Raw genomic sequence first — 13,969 nt, 5'->3', positions numbered from 1 at the left:
AGGGCCTCACCCACTCAGGGGCTCCTCCAGTTCCTGGATAGATGCAAGCACACACACAAACACAGACACATGCATGCAGACATGCACGTGCACACACACGGGCCAAACTCCCACAGAGCCATGGCTGACAGCAGTGGGCCCCCAAAAGCTCTGCCCCTCCAACCCCCACTTCTAGCACAGCCTTACATGGCCTCCAGCTCTTCCAGCAGCTGCCTGAGGTGCTGCCAAAGAAGCAGTGTGTGGGAAGTGCCACCAGGTTCTCCCCACCTTGCCTAAAAATTTAAATAGATAAAAATAGAAATAAATGCTTTAAAATAACCATCTATTTTAACCATCATTTTTTTAAATTGAATTTTGCCAAACCTACCCATATCCCTTGTGTGCAACATCTTCACAGACCAATGGAAACAGGATTCAGAGTTCTGTGTTTTGTGAACTGCAGTCAAAACACTGTGCCTTTTATCAACTGTTGTAAACTTTGTTCGTGACCTTTCCCATGTGTAGGTCTCAGGAGGAGGCTGGAGTCACGGGAGCCCAATCAGTCCTTGTTCATGAACTACCGATAGACTACAGGCATCCAACTGGCTGGTGAACCATTCTTCCCTATCATCCCATTTTCTTTCACTCTGTCTCCCTTCAGGGCACATGGCTGGAATTTTGCCAACACAGGTGCCTTTGCTCTTTCTGCTTTACATGCTTGACTTATTCCAGTCCTTTGCTAATGTGGCTGCTCCAAGCAAGCTGCAAATCACTGGTAATCCTAGAGGACACATTTAATTCTGCAGATATAGTGTGAGACTTGAAAGCATTCTGATCCTGACCACCTCCATACCTTTCAGTGGCACTGTGGCCTTTTAGCAACCTTTCAAGCAGCTAACAATATATTTGGCAAACTTGAAAGTGCCATTTGTGCCTTCCTGGGGAACAATCTCCATGTCCTTTTACCTACTGAGTAGGAATCATGTCCCTTAATTCTCTGTGTGACTTACTGCAGCCTCTTCCTTTTTTAGAACTTTAACACTGAAGGAAAACTCACTGGGTGAAATTACATTTGGTTAAAAGAAGAAGCCCAGGAATTCACTTGATTGAAAATTACTGACCTATTGATTGCAGAAGGAAAGCAAGTTATTGCTTCCTGTGTATACAAATGTATCTACAGCTGGCTCAAATGAATGAAATAGGTATGTATTTAACATTTGACAAGTGCTATATTGGTCATGGCATGTCAGCAACTACAACAGGTTGTGTGACTCACAGATTGGGAAGGGTTTTAAAATCTAAAGCAGAAGATTAGGTGTATTTGCGAGGTAGAATGCAATAAAAGAATACATTTCTCAGTGCATCAGAGGAAGGGGCTCAAAACACCCTCTCCTGAGGAATTCTACTGCATATCAGTGAAGGTAAAGTGGATATAAGAAAAATGCCATGTGTTTGGAGAGCATTAGGAAAGGTCATATATTTCAAGGAAGAATATTGTTTACAAGGAGTGTTAATAGGTTTCAGGGGAAATGTTAATTTTTTTTTTTCCTGGCTGAAATAGCTACTGTAAGTTTTTAATGGTTAATCATTCATTCTTGAATTTTTATATTAAGCATTTCATATTACTTTATTGACTTAACTTTTATGCTCTTCTTCATTTTGACAGTAAAGAATGACCAGGCAATACTCTTTGAAAATTGGAGACCATTTGCAGCTGCTCTCTGCTGAGGAAAGTGAATAATAGGGTGCCCTCAAGGAATTTCAAAGGTATCACTCAACAGAAACTTTTGTGTCTGAAGAAAACTAGATCATTTTATCATGGTAGGCATACTGATATGTTTGCTTTAATAAAATGCCATATTTCTGCCTTTAATCTCTTGTCAACCAGCTATTAAAACCCCAAAGTGTATGCGTGCCTCACATGTAAACACTTGTGGTTTTGAGTTTGCCACAGAACATACTAATAAAGCCTGTAATTTGTGCTTTGTGAACAGCCTATCATAATTTATTGAGTAATGGAAAGAGGCAAAGAAAGTTTTCTTTTTTTTCTCCCCTTTCTTAGGTCAACCCAGCAAGCTAATTTGATTTAATTATTGCCCCATGCAAATGGTTTTAAAAAAAGAAAATTGCCTACAAAAACCTATAGAGTACTATGAAATGAAAAACTTGGAAACTATGGTTATGTATTACAAAAAATAGAGATATTTGCATTGAACATTAGTAGTGAAAAGGTAACTATTTATAAGTAGACTTTATGAGCCCAGTTTTTTTTTCACATCAGGCCTCCATAATTTTGTACCTGCAATAAATAGTACCTGCAGGGAACTGTCCTTGTATTTTATGCCCTTCACTTACTTAACTTAATTGTTGGCTCAGAAGTATGCCCACAAAGACTGAAGTTTGGTTTATGAGTTGGTGTTTATTTTTTCTGTATGGTGATTTTTGTGGGCCACACCTTCAATGTCTTATCATGATTAATTAAAGAAAATATGACTGAAATCAGTGGAGGATTGCCTGAAGATAAACAGCAACAGGACTAGAGGATTTAATGATGATGATAATAATAATAGTAATAAAATTTTATAAATAACTTCATAAAGTGTCTCCCTCTTGCCAATGTTGTTGGTTGTAGCCATGTCAGTCTAAGGACACAGGCACTCAAGGTTCTTTGGGTGAATCTGATATCTTTTAATTAGACCAGCTAAATAGTTGAAAAAAATGTTCTTTGAAAGCTTTTCAACACAAATCCTTCTTTAGGAATGGGGAGACTCTGCTAGTGTTTTGTGTTCTCCAAGGTAGAAAAGAAGCTAATATGCAATATGCAGGTCTGTGAAAATGCAAAGGGCCGGTATATGGCCCTGCCCCTCTTTACCATTTTGTATTTTAGATAACTGTCACATCAGCTATTACTCATCTTTTCTCCAGACTAAATAATAATAAACTTTCCCCCCCCCTCCTATAAATGACATTTTTCAATACCTCTAATCATTTTGTACCCTTTCAATGGATCTTTCTATTTCTGAGACTTTCTTATTAAGATGGAATAATTTAAAATGAACCCAGTATTCAAAATAAAGGAGAATCTTCAATTTGAATAACTGTATTATTACATTTTCATTATTATTATTCATTATATCATCCTTACCAAAACCTAGTGTCTTGTTTGCCTTTGTGACTGCAGCTACTCATTAATAAGATATTTTCAATTAGCTGTCCACAGATTTTTTTTCCCCTCAGTAGTTTCAGTGTTGTAGGTTTTTTCCAGAGTGGAGAGAACTAATTTAAAGTCATCCATGTGTACGAGTAATTCAAATTTTTCCTTCCAGTGGGCATTACCTTTCACTTTACTGTGTTGAATTTAATCTGCCATCATGGTGCCCAATTGTCTAACGGTTAAGTTACAGATAATTTTTAGTTTTTAACAACCAAAATAATTTACCATTCTCCATAGATTTTTTCTACCTAATGATTTACCTCCTTATCCATATAAATAAATATATTTTTTTATAAAGGACTCATTCAGGCACCCACTTCTAAACTGACCATATATTCTCACTTGTAACCAGTTTCTAAATAACTAAAGAACTTTCCTTCTAATCTGTCAATGCTTAGTTTCCTTGGCCTCTTGAAATAAGCTTTATCAAAGCTGTTTGTTCAATTTTAATATATCTCTTGATGTCAGCTCTTTTCTTCATAGATCTTTTGACTCTGTGAAGTAATTCTAATGCATTGGAGAGCCACAATTTTCCTTTATGTAAGTGATGTTCAATCCCATGTTTTATAGCTCTTCCTGTGATTTTTTTTCCACCTTATTTAACTGCCTATCCTCATTTTAAGGACCACAGTTTTGGTCCTTAGGGTCACATTTTATATGAGTGCTGAATTTTGTTATGCTTTGTCAGAATCCAACCTGTCAATAAACTCTTTTTAAAAAAAAATATAGACACAGTTTATAACATCTAAAATATCTGTTACTAATTTGCTTCTGACTATCCATGAACCATAGTATTTGGCTGTTCATTATGTGTGGCATCACTTTATTATTTATTAATCCTTTATAAACTTACCACAAGTGTTTCTTGGTCACATTTTAATTCGTACCTTATCCACTGTTGGTAAAGGTTTCAAGAGCTCTTAAATTTACTTAGAACATTAAGGTTAGGGACAGACATTACATATAAACCAGTTTAAGTGATCAGAAACTAATTGATTTAAAACTGTAACAGAACATAAGTTCAGTGCCTATAAACCAGTTTCAAAATGGCTGAAACTGGTTTAAGATAAACCTGGCTGAGTGTAGCATCAGAGTTAACTGATTTGGGTCAAACCAATTTATGAAACTTCTGTCCCAGAACCCTTCCTGGTTTAAGTTAAACCAGAGTCCCCCAGCATCCCAGATGCTTTGCAGCCCTGGGCTGGGCTGGGCTGGGCTGGGTGGGGCTGTCTGTTCCAGAGAGTGGGGCTACCCCTGCCCCTCTCCTCCATAGCTACAAGGAGTTGGGAGACTGCACACACAGCAGCATCTGCCTGGCTTCCCCCTGCCCCCCCCCCCACTTTGCTACTCACTGCTCATGCAGGAATCCCCCCCCCCCATTCCCTCTCCTCTTCCTCTGCAAGGACCCCAGTGGCATGGACTCTAGAAGGCATAAGGTATCTTAGCTAATGCTGAGAGGTGTGTGTCTCCAATTTCATTGAGACAGGACAAATGCAGACAGGACAGGAGCTTTTGGAGATAATCAACAGGGCAGCTAGTAATATCTCTCCATTCCTTCCTTGGAAAAAGCTGTTTAAGAAGAGCTTGAACTAATGAGAGGCTTTTCTTTATTTGATGGGCTGATAAACGTTGTGCTATCAGAACCCTGCTGGCTTGCTTGCCTGTCAGTTTGCTGTAGACATGAAGAAGCAGGGAGAGGGAGACTGAAAAGCTCAGTATCATTAACAGATGCATATACTGTACAACCACCTTTGCCTCAGAATGCTAGCTGTGGGGTCTGGGGTCTGGCAACATTCCCACCCTTTGAGCAGTAAGTAGGGAAAAGCTTGGGATTGTGTAGGCAGGGTGGGGGTTTACACCCCTCCCTAATCAGAGTGTCTTACTAGGGCTTGGCCATGCCCCCCCTCCGCCATCTCAGCACTAAGGAAGGGAAGTGGGGAGTGCTGCTTTAGCACTCCCCACCTTCTAGCCTGAGCTACTGCAAGCATGTATCTGCATTTCTTGATTTAAAAAATGAATGTCTATCCACCTCCAAACCAGTTCAAGCTCTGCAGGTTAGACTAACCTGCAAAGATAGAATCAATTTAGGCTCAGGTTTTTCAAATGTCTGTCCCTAGCCCATGGGGTACATGCAGACATTCAGAAAGCAGGGAGGAGAACTCATCTAACTTATACATTTTACTTTGAGTAACCTGAGTTTAAACCAGAAGTGCACAGTACATGTTTGCCTTTGTGGGGAGAGGGTGCACAGGCAGCCTGTGCTGGTGGAGACCCAGTTGGGGGACATTTATGCATGCATCCAGCCATGTTCTCCAGACTCCCTGGGCTGCTGGATGCTGCCAGGCACAGCCTAATACCAGTGACTCTCCAGATTGGCTACCTGGCATGGAGAACCACACCCTCAACCCCCACTCTCTCACAGTGACCCCCCACCTGCCTCACCCAGAGGCTTCCAGAAGGGACCCAAAGTTACTACCCTGTCTTGTTAATTGCGCATGTCAGCTTCCTGGCCTGCCTACACCCCACCATAACACCCTACCACATGTGCCCAAACCCATAGACCCAGAAGATGGAGCATGTCCTTCTTCTCACCCTATGCAATGATCACTGTAAGCTGTAGGACATCATGTGCACCCATCTGGAAGTGGCCCAGCAGTTAGTCATGATGGGATGTGCCTTTCTGTCTAGGAGCCAGCAGCCAGCTGTCCCATGTTGTGCCGCCTACTGCATCCTGGACTAGGCCAGTGACTTCCATGTGGCCGAAGAGGAGGAGGCCATCAATGACACCACAGACTCCAGGGTGCTCTGGCACCATCTCCAAATTGTCAAGCAGCAGTCCTGGGCCTGCACCACCGGCAGCAACTTGTGGGCTCAGATCATTCTGGGAACTTGGCATAATGAACAGTGGGTCTGGAACTTTCACATGTACCCAACCACCTTCATGAACTTCATTTCTCAGCAGACCCCCACATCAAGTGCCAGGACACTGGCATTAAGTAAACCCTCACTCCAGAGAAGTAGGTTGCCATTGCCATCTGGAAGCTGGCCACCCCTCACAATATCCACTCCGCTGGCAACCACTTTAGTATTGTCAAATCCACAGCTAGAGAGGCCACCTGGGAGGCATGCCTGCGCATCCAGAATGTAATGACTAACTGCTTAATTTGCCTCAACCCACAAGAAATGGTTGCTGGCTTCTGCCCCATGGGCTTTCCCAACTATGTCTGGGCTTGTGGATGGCACCAAGCTCCCTATCCTTTGCCTTCCCCAAGGCACCCAGGAGTTCATCAGCTGGAAGGGTTTCTTCTCTATCATTGGCTGAATGAAGTGGCCTTCATGGTTGACAATACCTGGGTCTTCCACAGCTCCACTTTCTCCCAGATAATGGAGAACTGGTGCTATGGCCCTGGGGTCTCAAACACTGAAGTTGATGGTGTCCTCATCCCACCCCTCATAATTGGGGACCCAGCCTATTCTCTTCTGCCTTAGTTCATGAAGCCCTACAGGGGACATCTGGACTCATGGAAGGAGTGAGCTTGGCAGAGGGGAATTTCTTTCTGGTTCTGGATGTAATGCAACTCCAGTGGTTCTGAAAAGTGGTTGTTTTCACTTGTCCTTAACCACCCCATCCTATCTGCCACCTAGCCCTGAAGCACTGTGGAGTGGGGCAGGGTGCAGGACCTCGACACTTGTAACTGTTTCTTACATTTTATCCACAGAATAAAATAATTTTTTTAGTGCTTTTACATGAGTCAAAAGGGCAGGGGGCAGAATGCCCTGCAGCTTAGGGACAGGCAAGGAAGCCTGGTTCCATGCCAAATGCTCTGAGTAGGTGGAGGGGTGGTCAGCTACGCTCATCAGCTGAGAATGGGCCTGAGAGATAAGGAAAGCAATGTGACTATTGCAGATTTATGCTACCACATGCCTAAAGATGGGCTGTGAAGCACCTGTTGCTGGTTGAGGATTGGGGTGAGGGCTGATGCTCATAGTGGGGGTACCCATGAAATGGAGGGCCCAGCATTGGGGTCCAGGTCTAGAGTTGCAAGGAATGAGGCCAAGCCCCAGAGGTTATAGGGTCGCCTTCAACCTAGTTCCGAGGTTCTGCCTCTCCCCCCCCTCAACCCACCAGAAGCATACCTTCTGCATCAGCTTCTGCTTGGGGTGGGTAGGTGGATCCATGTTGGGGTCTGGGTCACGGAGTATAAAATGTGTGGTCTGTGGGACTGTGCTTGAGTCTGGAGGTGTGGAAAATCCTCACTCAGTGTGTAAATGCTGGGGTCTGGGCCTGTGGGGCTATGCCTGAATTTGGAGGTGTGGAGCTCCCTGGCTTGGTGTGTGAATGCTGGGGTCCAGGGCTGTGGATTTGGGATTTTCCTGGCCCCACAGTTTGGATCTATGTTAGGTTGTGGGGTGCTTTGTGATGGGATCTTGGGGGTGTGGGTGCATGGCCCAGGGCCTATGGTCTCCAGGGCCTGGGAAATGTGCAGAGAACAAAGCTACCTCACTTCCCTCTGCTTCCTTTCTGTGGCTTGCAGCTAGCTGGAGGCAGGGCTGGGGCTTGGACTTCTTTGGCCCTGAGACAGCCCCAGGGGTGGGATTTGCTGGGCACTTGGCTGGTGTGGGGTGAGCACAAAGCATCCTGGGATGTTAGAGGGCAGAAATCTAACTTGAATCAATAGCGGGACAGTGCAAATCTTTGATAGATCAATCTACCTTGAATTGATCTTGACTTAGTGTACCTGAGACATGATTTATATGTAGGTTGCCTGTACTATTTTTCGCCTGATCTATGCACAGTGAGCATCTGCATACCTACGGGTTTAGATCAATCCATGTTCACTTAGGCAGATCTAAGGGTAATATCTGCACATACCAAAAGTTTTGTTGGCTTTCATTGAGACTTAAGGCATGTTTATACTGCAAACAGAGAGATCACAAAAGTGGCAAGAGGGAGCATCCGTCTGCATGGATACACTGCCTCATTTCTGAGTTTGTTACATGTAGAACAGGAGCAGGTCAGCAGGGAGCAGTCTTCATTGGCTGGGAAGCAACTCAGACCAGAGCCGATCTAGGGGTCTGCAGGGCCCGGGTCATATCAGGCTGTGCAGGGCCTGTGTGGAGGGGGAAGGGAGTGGTGAGCGGCTGGAGTGGGGTGGGGGGTGGCGAGTGACCAGAACATGGAGATGGCAGCCTGCGGCAGCCAGCAAAGCCTGTATGGCACTGTCTGTGGGACCCCTCAAAGCGTGGGGCCTGAAGCGGTCACCCCAATTCATGTCCCCCAAGGGATGGCTCTGGCATAGACATACCCATTGAGTCAACTTAGGCAAATTGTTTAGGCCTAGATCTCAACGGTGCTTAGGTGGAAAGTGACGGGTGCCCCCTTTGAGGTTCTAGGTCTTAAACTCTCTGGGCATGTCTACATGTACCTTTGTTACTGCACCGTCATTTAGTACTTCCAAAAGACCCATACTGCACTGCGCTGGGCATGCATGGTTATTTTTGACCATTAAGTCACTGTAGCAACACACTATATTGAGGGAGCATGTTGCTACAGTGACATAGTGGCGGCATCATGGTTTTTGCCAATGGACACTATGGTGCCATAGCACAATGCTATGGTGCCATAGCATCTTGTGTAGATGCCCCCTGTGTGCCTTACTTTCCAATCTCTAATGTAGGAATAGAGACTCTCTCTGTAACAACCCACCTGTAGTCTGTCTTCTCTGTTTAGAGCAGGGACTCATTTTCTAAGTACTGGTATATTCAGTGCCTAGCAAAATGAGAACTTTGCTGAGACCTTTAGATGCTACCGTAGAACAGCTTTTAACCATTTCATAGTAGTCACTAATCTTTTCTCTCTCCAGATTTGCATCTTAATGTCTCAAGTCATAAGTTAAAGCAAATTTTACGGTCTCATGCTGGTCCATATTTATGCATGGACCTTGCTTGAAGCAGGCATGCAACTGGGATACCAGAGAGGGTGGTTGTGACAAGAGATGAATTGCTAAGTACCTAAGTATAAAAGAAATTCTGAAAATGGCAAGGAAACTTGTGGAGCATTAGTTCACGCTATTTATGGCCCTTGCCATTGCTATGACCTCACTTTCATTATTAGTGCATTTACTTAAATTCTCAATAATGTAAATCTTTGCATCAGTTTTTAAATTTTAGCATAAAAAATCCTGGCAGTGCAAAAAGGACATGTCCTTTGCTTAGAGATAAAAGATATCTTCAGTCTGATAAATGAAACAAGGTATATACCATGTTATGACTCATATTGTGGGAGTACTTAAGAGTGCCAGGGTTCTATTGTACTGGGTGCAATATAAAGATGGAAAAAGGTATAAAAAGATGGGTTCTGCCTCCAAAGAACTTACAGTCCTAAGTATAAGACAAGCAGCAAGGTAGATGCAACAGATGCAAAGAGAAGCACAAAGGAACAATGAGACTATGCTGCTTAGCATTGAAAGCAGAGGCCACAGCAAACCAGCTGCCTAACCATCGCTCTATCCAGCAGTAAAATTTCTAGCTTCCAAAGGTAGAAAAAGAAATAGTTCTGAGGCCTCCAGCTGGTAATATCCTTCAAGTGTTCCTCCAGGGCAGAGGCTTACTTTGCAGGGTGCATTAGAGCAGAGAGAGAAAACTGCGTGTCATCAGCACTCTGAAACTCCACCCCATGTCTCCAAATGATCACACCGAAGAGGCTTCACAGATATCCTGCCTGGTCTTCCAACTATGACTAGAACTACTGTTACAGAGCATGCTGAGAGCTATATTTGTATTTCATTGATATTTTCTTTGATATTGATGGTTTGCATCCCATGTAAGTAAGTGTAAAATATCATGTTGAATGAAATAGTTTAGGAAGAACAAGGCTTTGGAAGTCTCAGGTGGAAAAATTGAAGTCTTGGTGAAAAGAACCACAATCTGAAGTGAAATCTGCCTGCCCACTGTTTGTTGAAAATGCAATATTTTATACATAATTCACAGACTATCTATTGACACTATTAAGGTCTGTGCTTAAGACTCTCTTAGTGAAAAATTACTGCACGTGTATGATTAGCAAGATCATTTTAGTGTAAGAACTTTTTTGTTTCTTTTACTCTTTTAAGTGATATATTTGGTCAATAATAGAATCAGGAAGACAATTTTTTCTGGGGGTCAGGCTAAAAACTGGGGGTGGAGAGGAAACAATTCCCTGCTGTATCAGACATTTCCTCTATGACAAGTCACTGAGTTGCCCCGTGTCTCAGTTAACATCTGAGAAAAGGGAGGCAATTGTAATCCTCTGGCTGTTTTGAGTAGAGTGGAATGAACCAAAACATTGGAAAAAATATTTGGTTTGGGAACCTTAATATTTTTCAGTTTTTTGATAAAGAGAGAAAAGTGAAAACAAAAATTGCTTCAGGTGAACCAAATGTTTCATTCATCCTAAAATGAAACATCTCATGTTGTTTTCAACTACTCGGAACTTTTTTTTTAAGCATACTTCAATCTTTTAATCTTTTTTTTAGTGTACTTCAGAAAATAACTTTTTTCATTTAAAAGTTTATAAAAATTGATTTGGCACTTCTTAGACAAATATTTTGGCATTTTTAAAAGAATATTTTCATTTTGTTGATAATATTAAAATAAAATATTAATATTTTCCCAAATCATTTTCTCTGATTTGCTTTTCAACCCAAACCATTTACCAAATGTAGACTAATTTTCCAAATAGTTTCAGTCCTTCAGAAACTCAATTTTTGGTGAATTTACTATTCAGCAATCAATATTATCATCAAGCTCTACTTGTGAAGGAAAATGCTTGAAAAATTGTGAGGTATTGTGGTAGCGGGGACAGTATAAGTAAGATTGATAGAATAATTAAAATCAGTGAAATAATAAATTACAATTCATTTCTGGGAATCCCTAGGCTTTAGAGGATTAAAAGGTCTAAATGTTCATGGCTTGACCACCTATCTTCAGTGTCTCAATTACCATGTGCTCAGAGTTTGGTGTTCAAGATGCCAGAGCTTATAATTGAGAGGGATGAAAGATGGCATTAAAGGATCTTTGTGCCATCTGGCTTCCAGGCTGCACCAAGGCCCAGAGATCTCTGGTATAAGCTGGTATAGCACCCTGGAGAGAGATCATAAGTTATGTCAACTCAGCAGTGTAGTGATGTGCCCAGGCACCCAGGGCAAAGTGGAAGCAGTGACTTATGGTTGCTTCTGCATTCATGCAAACACAAGCTACTGACAGCAGTCATTTCTTTTGCCCTCCCCAAGTTGGAACCAATGCAGAAAGAAATTATGTTTGTCATGCAATTGACCTCCTGAAAAGTGCTGTATAGCCATGCCATGGCACACGTGCATGGCTGCAGAGCACTTTAAAAGTGGCCATTCATGCAACAAATTAACCCCCATTTGATGAGGGATCAGATAAAGGCACTCCAAAGTGGATAAAGGCACTCCTTAAGAAACTTTTGTTTCCTAGAGTCAGTCTGTCGAGCTCAGCCCCACCCCCAGAGCTGTCTGCAGGGAAGGGGGATCGCGTATTGTGGGCTGGGGTTTATTCAGCCTGAGGTGGAGTGGGTGGATTGGATTCCTTCTGCTTCACAGCTCCTACCCTCCAGCTCAGGCTGGGCAACCCCCAGCCTGCATTATGCTCCCCTCCCTTCTCCCCCCTCCCTTCCTGCAGACAGCACTGGAACTGGGGGTGGGGCAGGACTAGGGGAGAGGCTGCAGGCAATCCCCTGGGGTTTGAATCCCCCCTGCACACTAGCCAACAGGTGAAAGTCTATGCACCATGAGTTCGAGTGAGGGCCTGAGAGTCTGTGAGTGCCCAGGGTCATTGCCCCCTCCCCAGTTACATCTCAGTGTCAGCTTTGTGAGGCTACCCAGTGTCTCAGGAGTGCTCCAGGCTGCAGCGTTATTCCTGACACAATCACTTCTTCTTTGGCTGTACCCTCAGCACATTCCCATATCCCAACTTTTAGAAAAGGCTTCTTGGAAGCCAGACTTCAATGTTTCTTTCTTCAGTTTGAGCTTGTGGATCCTCCTTTAGTTGGGTTTGGGGCTTTAGAACCCCTTTGCTTTACTATAGCACATTTATGTTGCATAGAGGGAATGGAGAAAGGTGGGGAATCTCACCAGTTAATGATTTTATAATTCAATTCTACTTATTGTTAATTGAAGGTAGACTGTGAAGATAATGCTTTAGATTTTATCTGAATAATAAGAAATATGCCTTACTCTCTGGATGTGTATAATGCCTTGAAATTGCCTTTTCCAAATTCCATGATTGCTTTTATGGAAGGACAAACATTTACTTTGCCTTGCCTTTTAAAATAAAAGCTCATTCAAAGATTCATTGCTGATGCTTGTACACATTTTTGCTGAAAAGCTCTGAAGAGATTTTTTTTTAAGGCTAATAAGGCAGCTGCTGTAACTTGTCCAACAGGACAGAAAGCAGAACTTTGCTTTTGCTAAGGAATTCTGTGATTGCACATTGCTAACTTCATTGTGAAGTGCAGTTTATTTTTAAGAAAGGAGAAGAAAAGAAAGAAAAAGAAACAAGCAGAGGCAACGTAAAACATAGTTATTAACTTTACAAAGCAAGACAAGAGCAGCATCCAAAGAATTCATGTTTGAAGCAACGGATAATCCTGTAGTTGCTGCTTCTCGGTAAAATTCTGAGCATGTTAGAGACGGCCTTTATTCAAAAATGGCACATGCACATCAAAATTGCTTTCATTGTCTTTTATACAGTAGCTTTCTTTAAAGTAAGGAAACACCTATGCAGAAATGGAAAAGGAATTCTGTTTTACTCCAAAGTTGGTTCATTTTTGTCTAAAGTAAATGCTGGGTTTTGGCAGCCCACAGAAGTATATTTAACACTGTGAAGATGAATTGTCACTACAGTAGGAACTGGATGCAGGTATCAGCATTAGGGAGTTATTGTCTGTTCTTTGTGAGTGGGTCCTTGTTAAAGAGTTTTAACAAGGCTCCTATGGGAGCCTTAATTCCCCACCCTCCAGCTTTCCTGCTGGAGGTGCTTTCCAGGCTGCTTGGTGGCCATGTGCACATGAACATGGTGCCCTCTGCCTGACCGCCCTCCTTCCACTCCCTCTCTGCCCCTTGCAGGCTAGAACTCTGATAGCCTACAGAGCACTCTTTGCAGAACTGCAAAATCCACAGGTTTCTCCATTTAAAATGAGAAATCCATGTTTGCTTTTGGTAAAGGGGGAAATACACATTTTTCTCTTGTTTTCCATAGGAAATGGAAAACCCAGATCCCTGCTGATCAAGCAGGTTTTGCTGGTGGGTCCTAGTCTAAATAGAAGAGGTTACTTCTTTGCCTGCTGATCAGCACCATTCTCAGTTGTGCTGCAGCTGCCTTTTACTCCACCACCTGAGCCCAGCTCTTGTAATGCCTCTCTTCAGCTAGTTTGCTCCAGGTACATGGTCAGCTGAATTTCTATGGCTTTGGAGCTGCTACTCTATTAGCCTTCTCAGCTGCCTATTTTTTCCAGTTGGTCTCCAGTCAGTTGTCTCTTTTCCTCTCCTAAAGTAAAAGGAAGTAGAACCCCCTGTTACAATCATGTAACAGAAATATGTATTGTCCAAATTGTAAACCTGAATCCTGCATACATGGTGGCATTTTGCGAAGTCTATTTAGCTTTCTTGACACCAACCTCATTGTTCTGGGCTAATTCAAAAGATAGGACATGTTAAGGAGAAGAAACTTCTTTGAAGATTTTCTTTTTCCTACTGAGATATAGCACAACACATT

The 13,969-nt window shown here is 42.7% G+C and overlaps 1 long non-coding RNA gene across 1 annotated transcript; it reads left to right on the top strand.

Moving 5' to 3' along the window:
• The first annotated feature begins 1,241 nt into the window (after nt 1–1,241).
• On the top strand, nt 1,242–7,010 carry LOC132249099 (uncharacterized). The gene is made up of 3 exons (XR_009460499.1): nt 1,242–1,400; nt 1,646–1,746; nt 5,882–7,010. It is a non-coding gene; the product is annotated as an uncharacterized LOC132249099 (long non-coding RNA).
• The last annotated feature ends 6,959 nt before the right edge of the window (nt 7,011–13,969 follow it).

The sequence above is a fragment of the Alligator mississippiensis genome, chromosome 3 (assembly GCF_030867095.1).
Source record: "Alligator mississippiensis isolate rAllMis1 chromosome 3, rAllMis1, whole genome shotgun sequence".
Lineage (NCBI taxonomy): Eukaryota > Metazoa > Chordata > Crocodylia > Alligatoridae > Alligator > Alligator mississippiensis.
This window is presented reverse-complemented; position numbering and strand designations above follow the sequence as displayed.